General features: G+C 36.9%; 3 non-coding genes across 3 annotated transcripts; all 3 read right to left on the reverse strand.

Annotated features, from left to right (window-relative positions):
* Positions 1-224, reverse strand: LOC149786856 (small nucleolar RNA U3). Its single transcript, XR_016425307.1, has one exon. It is a non-coding gene; the product is annotated as a small nucleolar RNA U3 (small nucleolar RNA).
* Positions 225-7589: 7365 nt separating this feature from the next.
* On the reverse strand, positions 7590-7812 carry LOC149786857 (small nucleolar RNA U3). Its single transcript, XR_016425302.1, has one exon. It is a non-coding gene; the product is annotated as a small nucleolar RNA U3 (small nucleolar RNA).
* A 7378-nt stretch (positions 7813-15190) lies between these two features.
* Positions 15191-15413, reverse strand: LOC149786858 (small nucleolar RNA U3). The gene has a single exon (XR_016425292.1). It is a non-coding gene; the product is annotated as a small nucleolar RNA U3 (small nucleolar RNA).
* Positions 15414-17005: the final 1592 nt, after the last annotated feature.

Genomic DNA, 17005 nt, shown 5'->3' on the forward strand with positions numbered 1-17005 from the left:
ACCACTTAGAATGCGTCCCCTTCCTCCAACTCTCCACTTAGGGAAGCAGAGGAACGGTCATCAATAGTAAGAACTTGACACCCCCGGCTGGGTGTAATGGTTCTTACCCGCTTCACGCTCAGAAGGGGACGCTATATCTCCTCCTCATGGTTTTCGCTCTCGTCAGTTTTACCCGACGACCTGGCGCATCATACTATAGAAATGACCCCTAAGAGTATGATCTTAACAATTTAATGATTTTCACCAGACTATATCAAATAATTTCCTGATTTTTCAAGGTGTTTCAAAAATAGAGTTATCAATTTATTTCGTGTTGTTTTACACATACTCTAATAAATCGTCATTTTCCAAAAATTCATTGTTGATAACGACATTTGTAAAGTTAAACACATCATGTTTCTGCACTTGCCTTTGAAATGGTAACGATAATGAGCAAATATTACGAATGACAATTGTTTCATGGTGAACGTAAGGGACTTAACTCTTAACAAATTAAAGATAGCATGGTTAGACGTCATATTTTATTATATCGGGATAACTAGCATTTAATCTATAGCAGGTGATTAGTAGTACTGATAGTATATAAATGGCTGCGTTATTGATCAGAAGGGCGGACGGTGTTATTTATTTCTGTGACGCTGTAGGCAAAGTTTTTGAGAACGAGTTCGTTGAGGTTGCTTTTCGCCTCGGTGTCAACTTTTTCATTTCCCGGAATTAGGATGTGGGAAGGGATCAACTTTTCATCGAGTTCAATTTTAAAAGAAATGGAATTGCCATATTTGTTTACGTTTATATCTGGCCTGAGTTATCATATTGGGTGTGCTTTTTTTTTTATTCGTCGGATACCAAGGATTGTAGGAAGGCTGCGCGAATCGCTCCCTGAATGAGCTTGCATCATTAACGTGTGCGGTCGTTTAACCATGGGGGATAGAGCCAGCACTTAACAAGATTTTACCCTTAATTAATGTGCCTTAAAGAGCACCCATTTCGGGGATCTCTTTGTGCGCACCGTGAACTGTTTATTTACTGGGACACAGGAGAAACTACACGACCATTTCTGTATGCATCACATGTTTACGATTTGACATGTCTGGACTTGGTGCGGGAGGTGAGTTGCCGGAAGATGGCACTGTTGTGTTGGATAAAGGCCCAAGTGATTCAGGGTGAACTTTGGATGTTTGTGGCCAAAATGAAGTTTCGTCTAGCATTTAACTAAATGTGATAGTTAAGTTTGACTCTTAACAGTTTCATGAGGAGGGAGATGGCCCAAAAGTTAGCCCCTCCAAGGTTGCGGAACAAGTTGACATCTCGATTGTACCGTTTTATGAGTTCTTTGATGTTGGTCGCGATTTGCACTTCACTGAGTAACATACCTAAGAAAGTCTCTTATTTTTCGAACTTTTCGGGATTTTGTCTGTGTCCCAGATTTTCTTATTAAGGTCAATTACTATATTAGGTCAGAATTTTTGAGTAAAAGTATTAAGATTGAAGTTTTCTATAAATTGTATTAAAAGTAATTTTTCATTAAATTATATTGAAAGTAATTTCCCACTAAAATATATTGAGATTAATTTGATCTATTTCTGTACTACTACTGTATACTATTTTAATAAAGATTTTGCTTTTACAAGCAAGTGCAAAACCCCATAAAATACATTTCTCTAGTATCCAAAGGTCAGCAAATTTTAGACTTGGTGGGAAGCTGCTGAACAGGTAAATTTCTAATTTCCTACTGGATTAGCACGCTAGATGATTCACGCGTTTCCCGTGGGAAAGGACGAGAGCCTTGTTCTGATTCGAAATGGACGTACAGAAGTACTGCGTATAAATTCAGAGCAAGCTTGCGCAAAATCAATTCCTCTATCGAGAATTAGAGGACTCTTTCTTTTCTTACAAGTAAGAATCGTCTGTGTTCGTAAACTTCTTTAAAGTATAAGGACTTTTTAATGTTGACATTTTCACGACAAATTTCAATCTAGTCTTGATATTTGTGTAACATTTTTGTGAGTTCTTTCTATTTTATATTATAATGTAATGGAATGTTTAATCGTTTCAAAGAATTTATATTCGTTTGTGTTTATGGTATATACCATCGGAAATGACGAATTCGCTACAAACTTCATGTTTAGATTTAATTTGGAAATAAAAGACTTTTGAAGTAATAAAAGAATGATGTTTCAGTAACCTATTCCAAATTAGTATTCTATGTTAAATTTAGGAAAATACATTTATTCAAAACGATTGTTGCATTATATCACAGCTATTGAATTGTATACTCTTTGGCTATCATGAATTTAGTCGAGATCTAATTAGCTGTATTGTATTCTAAAAGGCAGAAATTATACAAATGTATGAAGTTGGTAAGCTCGAAGGAAAAGTGTAATTTTATATGTATTTCATGTATTTTAAAATATAAAGTTTTATAGATGTATCTCTAAATATATCAATTATTTAAATAACATTCGTTCATCGAGAATCAGAGGACTCTGTTTTTCCTTACAGCGATTACGTACCTCTCATCGCCATTTTCCCCAAGATGTAGACGCATCTGCACCGTTAGGAGTGACGCCTTTTCTTAAGTTATGACGAAAATTATTTCATAACACTATTACGAGGTTGTTGGGTACATTTTTCTGTATCTCGTGGCCTAGTATAACTTCTTCAGGGAATGCAGGAGAAGGCATTGCCGTTTAAGGCCTTGGACCATTCGGCTTTTACAAATCGTAGGTTCAATGGACTGCTAGTGTTCCCAGGCAAGTAAATACCATTGTAAATGCCTTATTCATTTTTTTGTGGCTTTTAAAGACGTATTTAATTTTATCGTTGATACTCGTTCTAGATTCAGTAGCTTACAAATGGGGTGGGGGGACGGGTGCCAGATATCTTGCAGTGCCAAAACCATATGCGCCAAAGTTATTTAGGGGCCAGAATCTCCTTTTGGCCTTGATCGTCGACCCGGGCGCCAGTTACTCTTAATACAACACTGACTGGACTACTTTAGTTTTGTTATTATTTCCAAGTATCTTCGGGGTAGTCGACTCGTTTTTCCTCTCATTTATTTATTGCGTTGCCATACCCACCCCGTCGAGTTAGTGTTGAAATACAATTTTGAGCAGTGGTCTGTCTGTCTCTCTCTCTCTCTGGGATTTTGTGTTTGCTACTTGAATTATGGTTTTAGCTGCGTTTTCTTCTTTGTCAGTTGTGAAGTCAACGGCATTTTTAGTTCTTTGGGCTTTTTTTTATTATAAATATTTAGTCGTTACTTGACATTCTTTATTAAACCACAGCATGGATGGTTTGTCAATTGATCCTTTTATTTGGGGTATTGCAGCTTTTGCTAATATGACTAGGGTTTCGATTAGGTTGTCATTAAGGATGTCGGTGTCCTGATTGTATATTAGTCTGATGCCGATTGTTTCCCCTAAGCTGTTTCCAGTTTGCTTGTTCGCAGCCCACCTTGACGGGAGTGACGTATCGATAGGAGGTGGTAGTGGTGGTGGCTTTGTGTTGTACTTTTATGGAAAAGTGGTCGCTCCCTTAGTATCAGTATCATCGACTTGCAATCGTTTATTTATGCTATTTTGGGTGCACAAAGTGACAGGTCTGTATCTGAGTTTAACCTGTAATATGGTCGATACTGGTGTTGGAGCCGCGCTATTTATGATGACCATGCTGTATGTTTAGGCCATTTTTCGATAGTCATGCCTCTTTAGTCAGCTTTATACTTCTCTATAGTTCTTTGTGGGCTTTGAAATTCCCGCATATTATTACACATTCGTCGAGGTTATTTGTTATTTTAGTTACGTCTTCCATTGTAGAATTGTATACATCAGTTCTTTCATATATGGTGAAGATGACTACAGTGAGATTCTGTATGTGGATTTTAATTGCTTCAATTTCCAGGTCGCATGGCTCTTAGCGGTGAGGAAGCCATGTTTTAGATATTTTGTATCATATCCTATAATATTACGGACCCTTGTAATGCCGTTCGGGTTTGTTTCATGAAGACATTTTATATCTGGCAGTTTCGTAGATGCTAGCAGTTTAATATTTATTTAGTCGGCGTTGGCTTCTAGTCCGCGCACGTTCCATTGCCACAAATTGAAAGACTTTGGCTTTGATGTCTTTTGGAGGAAAATCAGTACCCTTTTGAAATTTTGCCACTTCCCCCAACATTTGACCTGATCCGGCCCCGGACTGGTAATATTAGTACCGCCACGAGATGAGAACTAATTCTTAATAACAATATATAGAGCCACCCCAATTTAATAACCGTAAGAATCGCTATGTCAAAAATACATTGCTCTCCCATTTTTACTTAACCTAATGAACCTAAGATTCGCAATGTCAAAGAGACAGAAGGAAGGTCAAGCAACGGGGGAATATAAATTAGATAAACAAATAGAACCCACACTTTAAACATAATAACCCTAATTATAGTTCATCGAGCAGTCAATATAGACCCAAAATGGCCACAATGCAGAAATAAAAAACGATAAAGATGAAAACGTATAAATAAATCAGACCCGAGCGAGAGGGGACTAGTACTAGTACCGCCACGTTGAGAAATAGTTCTTAATAATAACTAAGACCACCACCCTCCAAGATTCTCTATATCGAAGAGATATACTGAAGATCAAGCGAACAGGGTAATGGATATAATAATAATAATAATAATAATAATAATGAAAATAATGAAAATTAAATTAGCTATCAAAAAAAGGAAACACAATAAAAACACAAAGATAAGACATAATGACCCCCCAACTTTTGGTACTCAGGGATAACTACAAGAAGAAAAATATCAAGAAAATTAAGAAAAGCCTATTAAAAATTAATAAGATGAATAATACAAATGAACAGTAACGAGAAGGAAACACAGATAACAATAACGCTGGAAAAAGAGGCAAACAAGGCGACAAAGAACATAAATAACGAAGATCAATACGGATAAATCACAAGTCTAGAGGCCACCAGGGAAGAGAATAACGAAGCTATTGGGGAGACAAAAATGAACCCCACAAGGGAAGAAGATGGGAGATGACAACTAATAACGAAAACAGAATGAACATCGGGAAAGACAACACCAAGTAAAAAGATGAGTCTAAAGTCTATCTTAGGAATAAAGCAAAAGGAAATTGCCATCCCAAATACTCTACCCAAAAGAAGAAAAAAGTGCAATGCCCAAACCCCATACATGGGAAATAATCTACCCATCCCCCACCTTGGAACCCAAGTGAATCATACTTATCTACAATTCACGCATAGTATAGCACACATAACATGGCACCCAGGAAAGAAAATATACATCTATAGCTTACACACCTTATGTCACCCACATGCAAAACATAGCAGTACATGTACCGCCCCTACCCCACTTTAAACAAATATGGCAAACACAACACAATCATCAAATAGGACTTTCGTTCTCACCCAAGAACGCCCTCTCTAGGCGAAAATTAGGGCCCTGAAAAGACTAACCGGATCAGCATGCTGGTGTCGTGAAGTAACGGCGACGCGAAAACCAAATAAAGATCATAAAAATCATGCGGTCAACATGAGTTATCTTCATTGGTAATGTTTTGGTAAACAAGTACATTAAAACAAACTGACCGATAGGAAAATTTAAAACTCACTGCTATCATATACGCTAGACAAGGTTCCGATATGATAAATTATGCAGATAGGGTTATCATATCAGAACCTTGGTTAGCGAAGATGCTCAGTTATTGGATCAGGGCATGTAACCACTGCATTGTTCGATGTTAGGATAAGGAGTGACGACGCAATATAGACGAATGGGCATAGATTTGGCACAACAACCAGCTGGAAGGCGGAAGGAGGCAATGAAGACTAAGAGTGATTTTAAACGGACTTGCATGCCGACAGGCGCAAAGCAACCTTAATTGAAAGCAGCAGAAGGGAAAGACTATGCAACCACACTGTTTCAGTTCAAAGAAAAAGAGTGGTAAACAGGTGTTTTGGATGAGTGTGCATGCAGCAAGAGATTACAAATATGGATTTATTTTCACCAAGATTTGTTAAGATTACAGTTTTGTCCCTAAAATATCGTTTTCTGTTGGAAGCCTTATTGTTCCTAACAGTTGGACTGACAATTATGATAAGATAAAAAAAAAATATTTCATATATCGATTTAAATGAAATCTAGTACAAAATTTGTCTATTCGCAAATTTGTAACACCATATATAATCATACCGTGAAGATCATTTAGGTACATTTACTAACTGCATAATGGAACGCCAGGTTGTCAAACGTGCAAGTCTCTAGAAGAGGAAACAGTTTAATCGATACTTCTAAATATTCATACGTGCATCAGAAACAAGATAAATATACATTGCGTGTGCATATACGTCTCTTTTTCTGCCTATATATCTGAATACTCATTGTTGATCACATACGTTTCTTTACTCCATCTGTATCAGCTATATCAATAACGATTTCTCTTGTCATATAATCATAAAAGAATGAAGTCCGTTTTGTACTTATCACTTGCATAATTAGGCATAGATCAAAGAAGTCGTGTAGTACTGGAAGCAGATATCCTATATTTGCACTTTTGATCATCTGGAATGATTTTCAACGATAAACCCAGAGGAAGGGCAAAACTATAAAACTATCCAACGGGCAGAGAGCTGTTAGTCACGGAAAAATCGAGTAGAATCCTAAATTTCTTTGAATATACAATAAGCTGAATAGCTTCTGTAACAATGTTGTATGCATTAGCTGACCCTGATCTGAACTTTCCTAGTCATTCGTTAATTACCCGTTGTAAATGTAATAATGACAGCCTAGATGTTACAGCTTGTTAAGTGTTGATCAGGTTGTATAATACTTAGAGAGTGGGTAATAGAAAAAAGATTTTTTTCTCTTTACTTTTCTGTCCTGTTGATCAAGAGTTATACATTTTCTATTACATTTGTTTAGTTAAATTTAGTTATATTTATTCTAGGACGTGCAAAGCTTGAGGAAGTTCTCAGCGGTTTTCTCCTTTTCGATGACACTCATTGCCAATATAAACATTACCACAAATTACAACTGCACTAATACGTACTCACTAGTTACCAGTTTATCAGAAGGTTTGTTAACCATCATCAAGGTTAGGTTGCTTGGGTTTATCTGAAGTGACTTATATGGATGTTTACGCAAATGAAGAACGGCATAAATGGAATGAATACTGTAAAATGAATAGTTCATGTATGTAATTTAATGTTGTAAGGGGTTTTTGTTACATTAGAATGTTTCTGAAAGACGAAGAAATGGGCCGCTTAAAGCACTTTCATCAATAAATGTATTGCATATTATAAATTGTAGAAGTTTCCCAGTTTGTTATATTCAGTTATTACTAGTAATGGAAGTTATCTACTTTAGTAGCCACACTTTTTCCACCAGGGGTCTCAAACTCCAACCACCCTGAGGACATTTTCGCTGGCCCATGTCCTGCACTACCTTGGTTATCTCTCGACATCTTGTGACACCAATTGTTTTTCGGTCACAATACGCTGGCCGCGTCTTTGGAATTCCTGCTTTACTATCATTTATTAATTTTCGTTTGTTTGTATAGAGGAAAACCACTCAGAATGCGTCCCCTTCCTCCAACTCTCCACTTAGGGAGCAGAGGAACGGTCATCAATAGTAAGAAATTGACACCCCCGGCTGGGTGTACTGGTTCTTACCCGCTTCACGCTCAGAAGGGGACTCTATATCTCCTCCTCATGGTTTTCGCTCTCGTCAATTTTACCCGACGACCTGGCGCATCATACTATAGAAATGATCCCTAAGAGTATGATCTTAACAATTTAATGATTTTCACCAGACTATATCAAATAATTTCCTGATTTTTCAAGGTGTTTCAAAAATAGAGTTATCAATTTATTTCGTGTTGTTTTACACATACTCTAATAAATCGTCATTTTCCAAAAATTCATTGTTGATAACGACATTTGTAAAGTTAAACACATCATGTTTCTGCACTTGCCTTTGAAATGGTAACGATAATGAGCAAATATTACGAATGACAATTGTTTCATGGTGAACGTAAGGGACTTAACTCTTAACAAATTAAAGATAGCATGGTTAGACGTCATATTTTATTATATCGGGATAACTAGCATTTAATCTATAGCAGGTGATTAGTAGTACTGATAGTATATAAATGGCTGCGTTATTGATCAGAAGGGCGGACGGTGTTATTTATTTCTGTGACGCTGTAGGCAAAGTTTTTGAGAACGAGTTCGTTGAGGTTGCTTTTCGCCTCGGTGTCAACTTTTTCATTTCCCGGAATTAGGATGTGGGAAGGGATCAACTTTTCATCGAGTTCAATTTTAAAAGAAATGGAATTGCCATATTTGTTTACGTTTATATCTGGCCTGAGTTATCATATTGGGTGTGCTTTTTTTTTTATTCGTCGGATACCAAGGATTGTAGGAAGGCTGCGCGAATCGCTCCCTGAATGAGCTTGCATCATTAACGTGTGCGGTCGTTTAACCATGGGGGATAGAGCCAGCACTTAACAAGATTTTACCCTTAATTAATGTGCCTTAAAGAGCACCCATTTCGGGGATCTCTTTGTGCGCACCGTGAACTGTTTATTTGCTGGGAAACAGGAGAAACTACACGACCATTTCTGTATGCATCACATGTTTACGATTTGACATGTCTGGACTTGGTGCGGGAGGTGAGTTGCCGGAAGATGGCACTGTTGTGTTGGATAAAGGCCCAAGTGATTCAGGGTGAACTTTGGATGTTTGTGGCCAAAATGAAGTTTCGTCTAGCATTTAACTAAATGTGATAGTTAAGTTTGACTCTTAACAGTTTCATGAGGAGGGAGATGGCCCAAAAGTTAGCCCCTCCAAGGTTGCGGAACAAGTTGACATCTCGATTGTACCGTTTTATGAGTTCTTTGATGTTGGTCGCGATTTGCACTTCACTGAGTAACATACCTAAGAAAGTCTCTTATTTTTCGAACTTTTCGGGATTTTGTCTGTGTCCCAGATTTTCTTATTAAGGTCAATTACTATATTAGGTCAGAATTTTTGAGTAAAAGTATTAAGATTGAAGTTTTCTATAAATTGTATTAAAAGTAATTTTTCATTAAATTATATTGAAAGTAATTTCCCACTAAAATATATTGAGATTAATTTGATCTATTTCTGTACTACTACTGTATACTATTTTAATAAAGATTTTGCTTTTACAAGCAAGTGCAAAACCCCATAAAATACATTTCTCTAGTATCCAAAGGTCAGCAAATTTTAGACTTGGTGGGAAGCTGCTGAACAGGTAAATTTCTAATTTCCTACTGGATTAGCACGCTAGATGATTCACGCGTTTCCCGTGGGAAAGGACGAGAGCCTTGTTCTGATTCGAAATGGACGTACAGAAGTACTGCGTATAAATTCAGAGCAAGCTTGCGCAAAATCAATTCCTCTATCGAGAATTAGAGGACTCTTTCTTTTCTTACAAGTAAGAATCGTCTGTGTTCGTAAACTTCTTTAAAGTATAAGGACTTTTTAATGTTGACATTTTCACGACAAATTTCAATCTAGTCTTGATATTTGTGTAACATTTTTGTGAGTTCTTTCTATTTTATATTATAATGTAATGGAATGTTTAATCGTTTCAAAGAATTTATATTCGTTTGTGTTTATGGTATATACCATCGGAAATGACGAATTCGCTACAAACTTCATGTTTAGATTTAATTTGGAAATAAAAGACTTTTGAAGTAATAAAAGAATGATGTTTCAGTAACCTATTCCAAATTAGTATTCTATGTTAAATTTAGGAAAATACATTTATTCAAAACGATTGTTGCATTATATCACAGCTATTGAATTGTATACTCTTTGGCTATCATGAATTTAGTCGAGATCTAATTAGCTGTATTGTATTCTAAAAGGCAGAAATTATACAAATGTATGAAGTTGGTAAGCTCGAAGGAAAAGTGTAATTTTATATGTATTTCATGTATTTTAAAATATAAAGTTTTATAGATGTATCTCTAAATATATCAATTATTTAAATAACATTCGTTCATCGAGAATCAGAGGACTCTGTTTTTCCTTACAGCGATTACGTACCTCTCATCGCCATTTTCCCCAAGATGTAGACGCATCTGCACCGTTAGGAGTGACGCCTTTTCTTAAGTTATGACGAAAATTATTTCATAACACTATTACGAGGTTGTTGGGTACATTTTTCTGTATCTCGTGGCCTAGTATAACTTCTTCAGGGAATGTAGGAGAAGGCATTGCCGTTTAAGGCCTTGGACCATTCGGCTTTTACAAATCGTAGGTTCAATGGACTGCTAGTGTTCCCAGACAAGTAAATACCATTGTAAATGCCTTATTCATTTTTTTGTGCCTTTTAAAGACGTATTTAATTTTATCGTTGATACTCGTTCTAGATTCAGTAGCTTACAAATGAGGGGGGGGGGGGACGGGTGCCAGATATCTTGCAGTGCCAAAACCATATGCGCCAAAGTTATTTAGGGGCCAGAATCTCCTTTTGGCCTTGATCGTCGACCCGGGCGCCAGTTACTCTTAATACAACACTGATTGGACTACTTTAGTTTTGTTATTATTTCCAAGTATCTTCGGGGTAGTCGACTCGTTTTTCCTCTCATTTATTTATTGCGTTGCCATACCCACCCCGTCGAGTTAGTGTTGAAATACAATTTTGAGCAGTGGTCTGTCTCTCTCTCTCTCTCTCTCTCTGGGATTTTGTGTTTGCTACTTGAATTATGGTTTAAGCTGCGTTTTCTTCTTTGTCAGTTGTGAAGTCAACGGCATTTTTAGTTCTTTGGGCTTATTTTTTATATAAATATTTAGTCGTTACATGACATTCTTTATTAAACCACAGCATGGATGGTTTGTCAATTGACCCTTTTATTTGGGGTATTGCAGCTTTTGCTAATATAACTAAGGTTTCGATTAGGTTGTCATTAAGGATGTCGGTGTCCTGATTGTATATTAGTCTGATGCCGATTGTTTCCCCTAAGCTGTTTCCAGTTTGCTTGTTCGCAGCCCACCTTGACGGGAGTGACGTATCGATAGGAGGTGGTAGTGGTGGTGGCTTTGTGTTGTACTTTTATGGAAAAGTGGTCGCTCCCTTAGTATCAGTATCATCGACTTGCAATCGTTTATTTATGCTATTTTGGGTGCACAAAGTGACAGGTCTGTATCTGAGTTTAACCTGTAATATGGTCGATACTGGTGTTGGAGCCGCGCTATTTATGATGACCATGCTGTATGTTTAGGCCATTTTTCGATAGTCATGCCTCTTTAGTCAGCTTTATACTTCTCTATAGTTCTTTGTGGGTTTTGAAATTCCCGCATATTATTACACATTCGTCGAGATTATTTGTTATTTTAGTTACGTCTTCCATTGTAGAATTGTATACATCAGTTCTTTCATATATGGTGAAGATGACTACAGTGAGATTCTGTGTGTGGATTTTAATTGCTTCAATTTCCAGGTCGCATGGCTCTTAGCGGTGAGGAAGCCATGTTTTAGATATTTTGTATCATATCCTATAATATTACGGACCCTTGTAATGCCGTTCGGGTTTGTTTCATGAAGACATTTTATATCTGGCAGTTTCGTAGATTCTAGCAGTTTAATATTTATTTAGTCGGCGTTGGCTTCTAGTCCGCGCACGTTCCATTGCCACAAATTGAAAGACTTTGGCTTTGATGTCTTTTGGAGGAAAATCAGTACCCTTTTGAAATTTTGCCACTTCCCCCAACACTTGACCTGATCCGGCCCCGGACTGGTAATATTAGTACCGCCACGAGATGAGAACTAATTCTTAATAACAATATATAGAGCCACCCCAATTTAATAACCGTAAGAATCGCTATGTCAAAAATACAGACCTCTCCCATTTTTACTTAACCTAATGAACCTAAGATTCGCAATGTCAAAGAGACAGAACGAAGGTCAAGAAACGGGGGGAATATAAATTAGATAAACAAATAGAACCCACACTTTAAACATAATAACCCAAATTATAGTTCATCGAGCAGTCAATATAGACCCAAAATGGCCACAATGCAGAAATAAAAAACGATAAAGATGAAAACGTATAAATAAATCAGACCCGAGCGAGAGGGGACTAGTACTAGTACCGCCACGTTGAGAAATAGTTCTTAATAATAACTAAGACCACCACCCTCCAAGATTCTCTATATCGAAGAGATATACTGAAGATCAAGCGAACAGGGTAATGGATATAATAATAATAATAATAATAATAATAATAATGAAAATAATGAAAATTAAATTAGCTATCAAAAAAAAGGAAACACAATAAAAACACAAAGATAAGACATAATGACCCCCCAACTTTTGGTACTCAGGGATAACTACAAGAAGAAAAATATCAAGAAAATTAAGAAAAGCCTATTAAAAATTAATAAGATGAATAATACAAATGAACAGTAACGAGAAGGAAACACAGATAACAATAACGCTGGAAAAAGAGGCAAACAAGGCGACAAAGAACATAAATAACGAAGATCAATACGGATAAATCACAAGTCTAGAGGCCACCAGGGAAGAGAATAACGAAGCTATTGGGGAGACAAAAATGAACCCCACAAGGGAAGAAGATGGGAGATGACAACTAATAACGAAAACAGAATGAACATCGGGAAAGACAACACCAAGTAAAAAGATGAGTCTAAAGTCTATCTTAGGAATAAAGCAAAAGGAAATTGCCATCCCAAATACTCTACCCAAAAGAAGAAAAAAGTGCAATGCCCAAACCCCATACATGGGAAATAATCTACCCATCCCCCACCTTGGAACCCAAGTGAATCATACTTATCTACAATTCACGCATAGTATAGCACACATAACATGGCACCCAGGAAAGAAAATATACATCTATAGCTTACACACCTTATGTCACCCACATGCAAAACATAGCAGTACATGTACCGCCCCTACCCCACTTTAAACAAATATGGCAAACACAACACAATCATCAAATAGGACTTTCGTTCTCACCCAAGAACGCCCTCTCTAGGCGAAAATTAGGGCCCTGAAAAGACTAACCGGATCAGCATGCTGGTGTCGTGAAGTAACGGCGACGCGAAAACCAAATAAAGATCATAAAAATCATGCGGTCAACATGAGTCATCTTCATTGGTAATGTTTTGGTAAACAAGTACATTAAAACAAACTGACCGATAGGAAAATTTAAAACTCACTGCTATCATATACGCTAGACAAGGTTCCGATATGATAAATTATGCAGATAGGGTTATCATATCAGAACCTTGGTTAGCGAAGATGCTCAGTTATTGGATCAGGGCATGTAACCACTGCATTGTTCGATGTTAGGATAAGGAGTGACGACGCAATATAGACGAATGGGCATAGATTTGGCATAACAACCAGCTGGAAGGCGGAAGGAGGCAATGAAGACTAAGAGTGATTTTAAACGGACTTGCATGCCGACAGGCGCAAAGCAACCTTAATTGAAAGCAGCAGAAGGGAAAGACTATGCAACCACACTGTTTCAGTTCAAAGAAAAAGAGTGGTAAACAGGTGTTTTGGATGAGTGTGCATGCAGCAAGAGATTACAAATATGGATTTATTTTCACCAAGATTTGTTAAGATTACAGTTTTGTCCCTAAAATATCGTTTTCTGTTGGAAGCCTTATTGTTCCTAACAGTTGGACTGACAATTATGATAAGATAAAAAAAAAAATATTTCATATATCGATTTAAATGAACTCTAGTACAAAATTTGTCTATTCGCAAATTTGTAACACCATATATAATCATACCGTGAAGATCATTTAGGTACATTTACTAACTGCATAATGGAACGCCAGGTTGTCAAACGTGCAAGTCTCTAGAAGAGGAAACAGTTTAATCGATACTTCTAAATATTCATACGTGCATCAGAAACAAGATAAATATACATTGCGTGTGCATATACGTCTCTTTTTCTGCCTATATATCTGAATACTCATTGTTGATCACATACGTTTCTTTACTCCATCTGTATCAGCTATATCAATAACGATTTCTCTTGTCATATAATCATAAAAGAATGAAGTCCGTTTTGTACTTATCACTTGCATAATTAGGCATAGATCAAAGAAGTCGTGTAGTACTGGAAGCAGATATCCTATATTTGCACTTTTGATCATCTGGAATGATTTTCAACGATAAACCCAGAGGAAGGGCAAAACTATAAAACTATCCAACGGGCAGAGAGCTGTTAGTCACGGAAAAATCGAGTAGAATCCTAAATTTCTTTGAATATACAATAAGCTGAATAGCTTCTGTAACAATGTTGTATGCATTAGCTGACCCTGATCTGAACTTTCCTAGTCATTCGTTAATTACCCGTTGTAAATGTAATAATGACAGCCTAGATGTTACAGCTTGTTAAGTGTTGATCAGGTTGTATAATACTTAGAGAGTGGGTAATAGAAAAAAGATTTTTTTCTCTTTACTTTTCTGTCCTGTTGATCAAGAGTTATACATTTTCTATTACATTTGTTTAGTTAAATTTAGTTATATTTATTCTAGGACGTGCAAAGCTTGAGGAAGTTCTCAGCGGTTTTCTCCTTTTCGATGACACTCATTGCCAATATAAACATTACCACAAATTACAACTGCACTAATACGTACTCACTAGTTACCAGTTTATCAGAAGGTTTGTTAACCATCATCAAGGTTAGGTCGCTTGGGTTTATCTGAAGTGACTTATATGGATGTTTACGCAAATGAAGAACGGCATAAATGGAATGAATACTGTAAAATGAATAGTTCATGTATGTAATTTAATGTTGTAAGGGGTTTTTGTTACATTAGAATGTTTCTGAAAGACGAAGAAATGGGCCGCTTAAAGCACTTTCATCAATAAATGTATTGCATATTATAAATTGTAGAAGTTTCCCAGTTTGTTATATTCAGTTATTACTAGTAATGGAAGTTATCTACTTTAGTAGCCACACTTTTTACACCAAGGGTCTCAAACTCCAACCACCCTGAGGACATTTTCGCTGGCCCATGTCCTGCACTACCTTGGTTATCTCTCGACATCTTGTGACACCAATTGTTTTTCGGTCACAATACGCTGGCCGCGTCTTTGGAATTCCTGCTTTACTATCATTTATTAATTTTCGTTTGTTTGTATAGAGGAAAACCACTCAGAATGCGTCCCCTTCCTCCAACTCTCCACTTAGGGAGCAGAGGAACGGTCATCAATAGTAAGAACTTGACACCCCCGGCTGGGTGTACTGGTTCTTACCCGCTTCACGCTCAGAAGGGGACGCTATATCTCCTCCTCATGGTTTTCGCTCTCGTCAGTTTTACCCGACGACCTGGCGCATCATACTATAGAAATGATCCCTAAGAGTATGATCTTAACAATTTAATGATTTTCACCAGACTATATCAAATAATTTCCTGATTTTTCAAGGTGTTTCAAAAATAGAGTTATCAATTTATTTCGTGTTGTTTTACACATACTCTAATAAATCGTCATTTTCCAAAAATTCATTGTTGATAACGACATTTGTAAAGTTAAACACATCATGTTTCTGCACTTGCCTTTGAAATGGTAACGATAATGAGCAAATATTACGAATGACAATTGTTTCATGGTGAACGTAAGGGACTTAACTCTTAACAAATTAAAGATAGCATGGTTAGACGTCATATTTTATTATATCGGGATAACTAGCATTTAATCTATAGCAGGTGATTAGTAGTACTGATAGTATATAAATGGCTGCGTTATTGATCAGAAGGGCGGACGGTGTTATTTATTTCTGTGACGCTGTAGGCAAAGTTTTTGAGAACGAGTTCGTTGAGGTTGCTTTTCGCCTCGGTGTCAACTTTTTCATTTCCCGGAATTAGGATGTGGGAAGGGATCAACTTTTCATCGAGTTCAATTTTAAAAGAAATGGAATTGCCATATTTGTTTACGTTTATATCTGGCCTGAGTTATCATATTGGGTGTGCTTTTTTTTTTATTCGTCGGATACCAAGGATTGTAGGAAGGCTGCGCGAATCGCTCCCTGAATGAGCTTGCATCATTAACGTGTGCGGTCGTTTAACCATGGGGGATAGAGCCAGCACTTAACAAGATTTTACCCTTAATTAATGTGCCTTAAAGAGCACCCATTTCGGGGATCTCTTTGTGCGCACTTTGAACTGTTTATTTACTGGGAAACAGGAGAAACTACACGACCATTTCTGTATGCATCACATGTTTACGATTTGACATGTCTGGACTTGGTGCGGGAGGTGAGTTGCCGGAAGATGGCACTGTTGTGTTGGATAAAGGCCCAAGTGATTCAGGGTGAACTTTGGATGTTTGTGGCCAAAATGAAGTTTCGTCTAGCATTTAACTAAATGTGATAGTTAAGTTTGACTCTTAACAGTTTCATGAGGAGGGAGATGGCCCAAAAGTTAGCCCCTCCAAGGTTGCGGAACAAGTTGACATCTCGATTGTACCGTTTTATGAGTTCTTTGATGTTGGTCGCGATTTGCACTTCACTGAGTAACATACCTAAGAAAGTCTCTTATTTTTCGAACTTTTCGGGATTTTGTCTGTGTCCCAGATTTTCTTATTAAGGTCAATTACTATATTAGGTCAGAATTTTTGAGTAAAAGTATTAAGATTGAAGTTTTCTATAAATTGTATTAAAAGTAATTTTTCATTAAATTATATTGAAAGTAATTTCCCACTAAAATATATTGAGATTAATTTGATCTATTTCTGTACTACTACTGTATACTATTTTAATAAAGATTTTGCTTTTACAAGCAAGTGCAAAACCCCATAAAATACATTTCTCTAGTATCCAAAGGTCAGCAAATTTTAGACTTGGTGGGAAGCTGCTGAACAGGTAAATTTCTAATTTCCTAATGGATTAGCACGCTAGATGATTCACGCGTTTCCCGTGGGAAAGGACGAGAGCCTTGTTCTGATTCGAAATGGACGTACAGAAG

This window comes from Sinohyriopsis cumingii, chromosome 12 (assembly GCF_028554795.1).
Source record: "Sinohyriopsis cumingii isolate HCF-2022 chromosome 12, ASM2855479v2, whole genome shotgun sequence".
Classification (NCBI taxonomy): Eukaryota; Metazoa; Mollusca; class Bivalvia; order Unionida; family Unionidae; genus Sinohyriopsis; species Sinohyriopsis cumingii.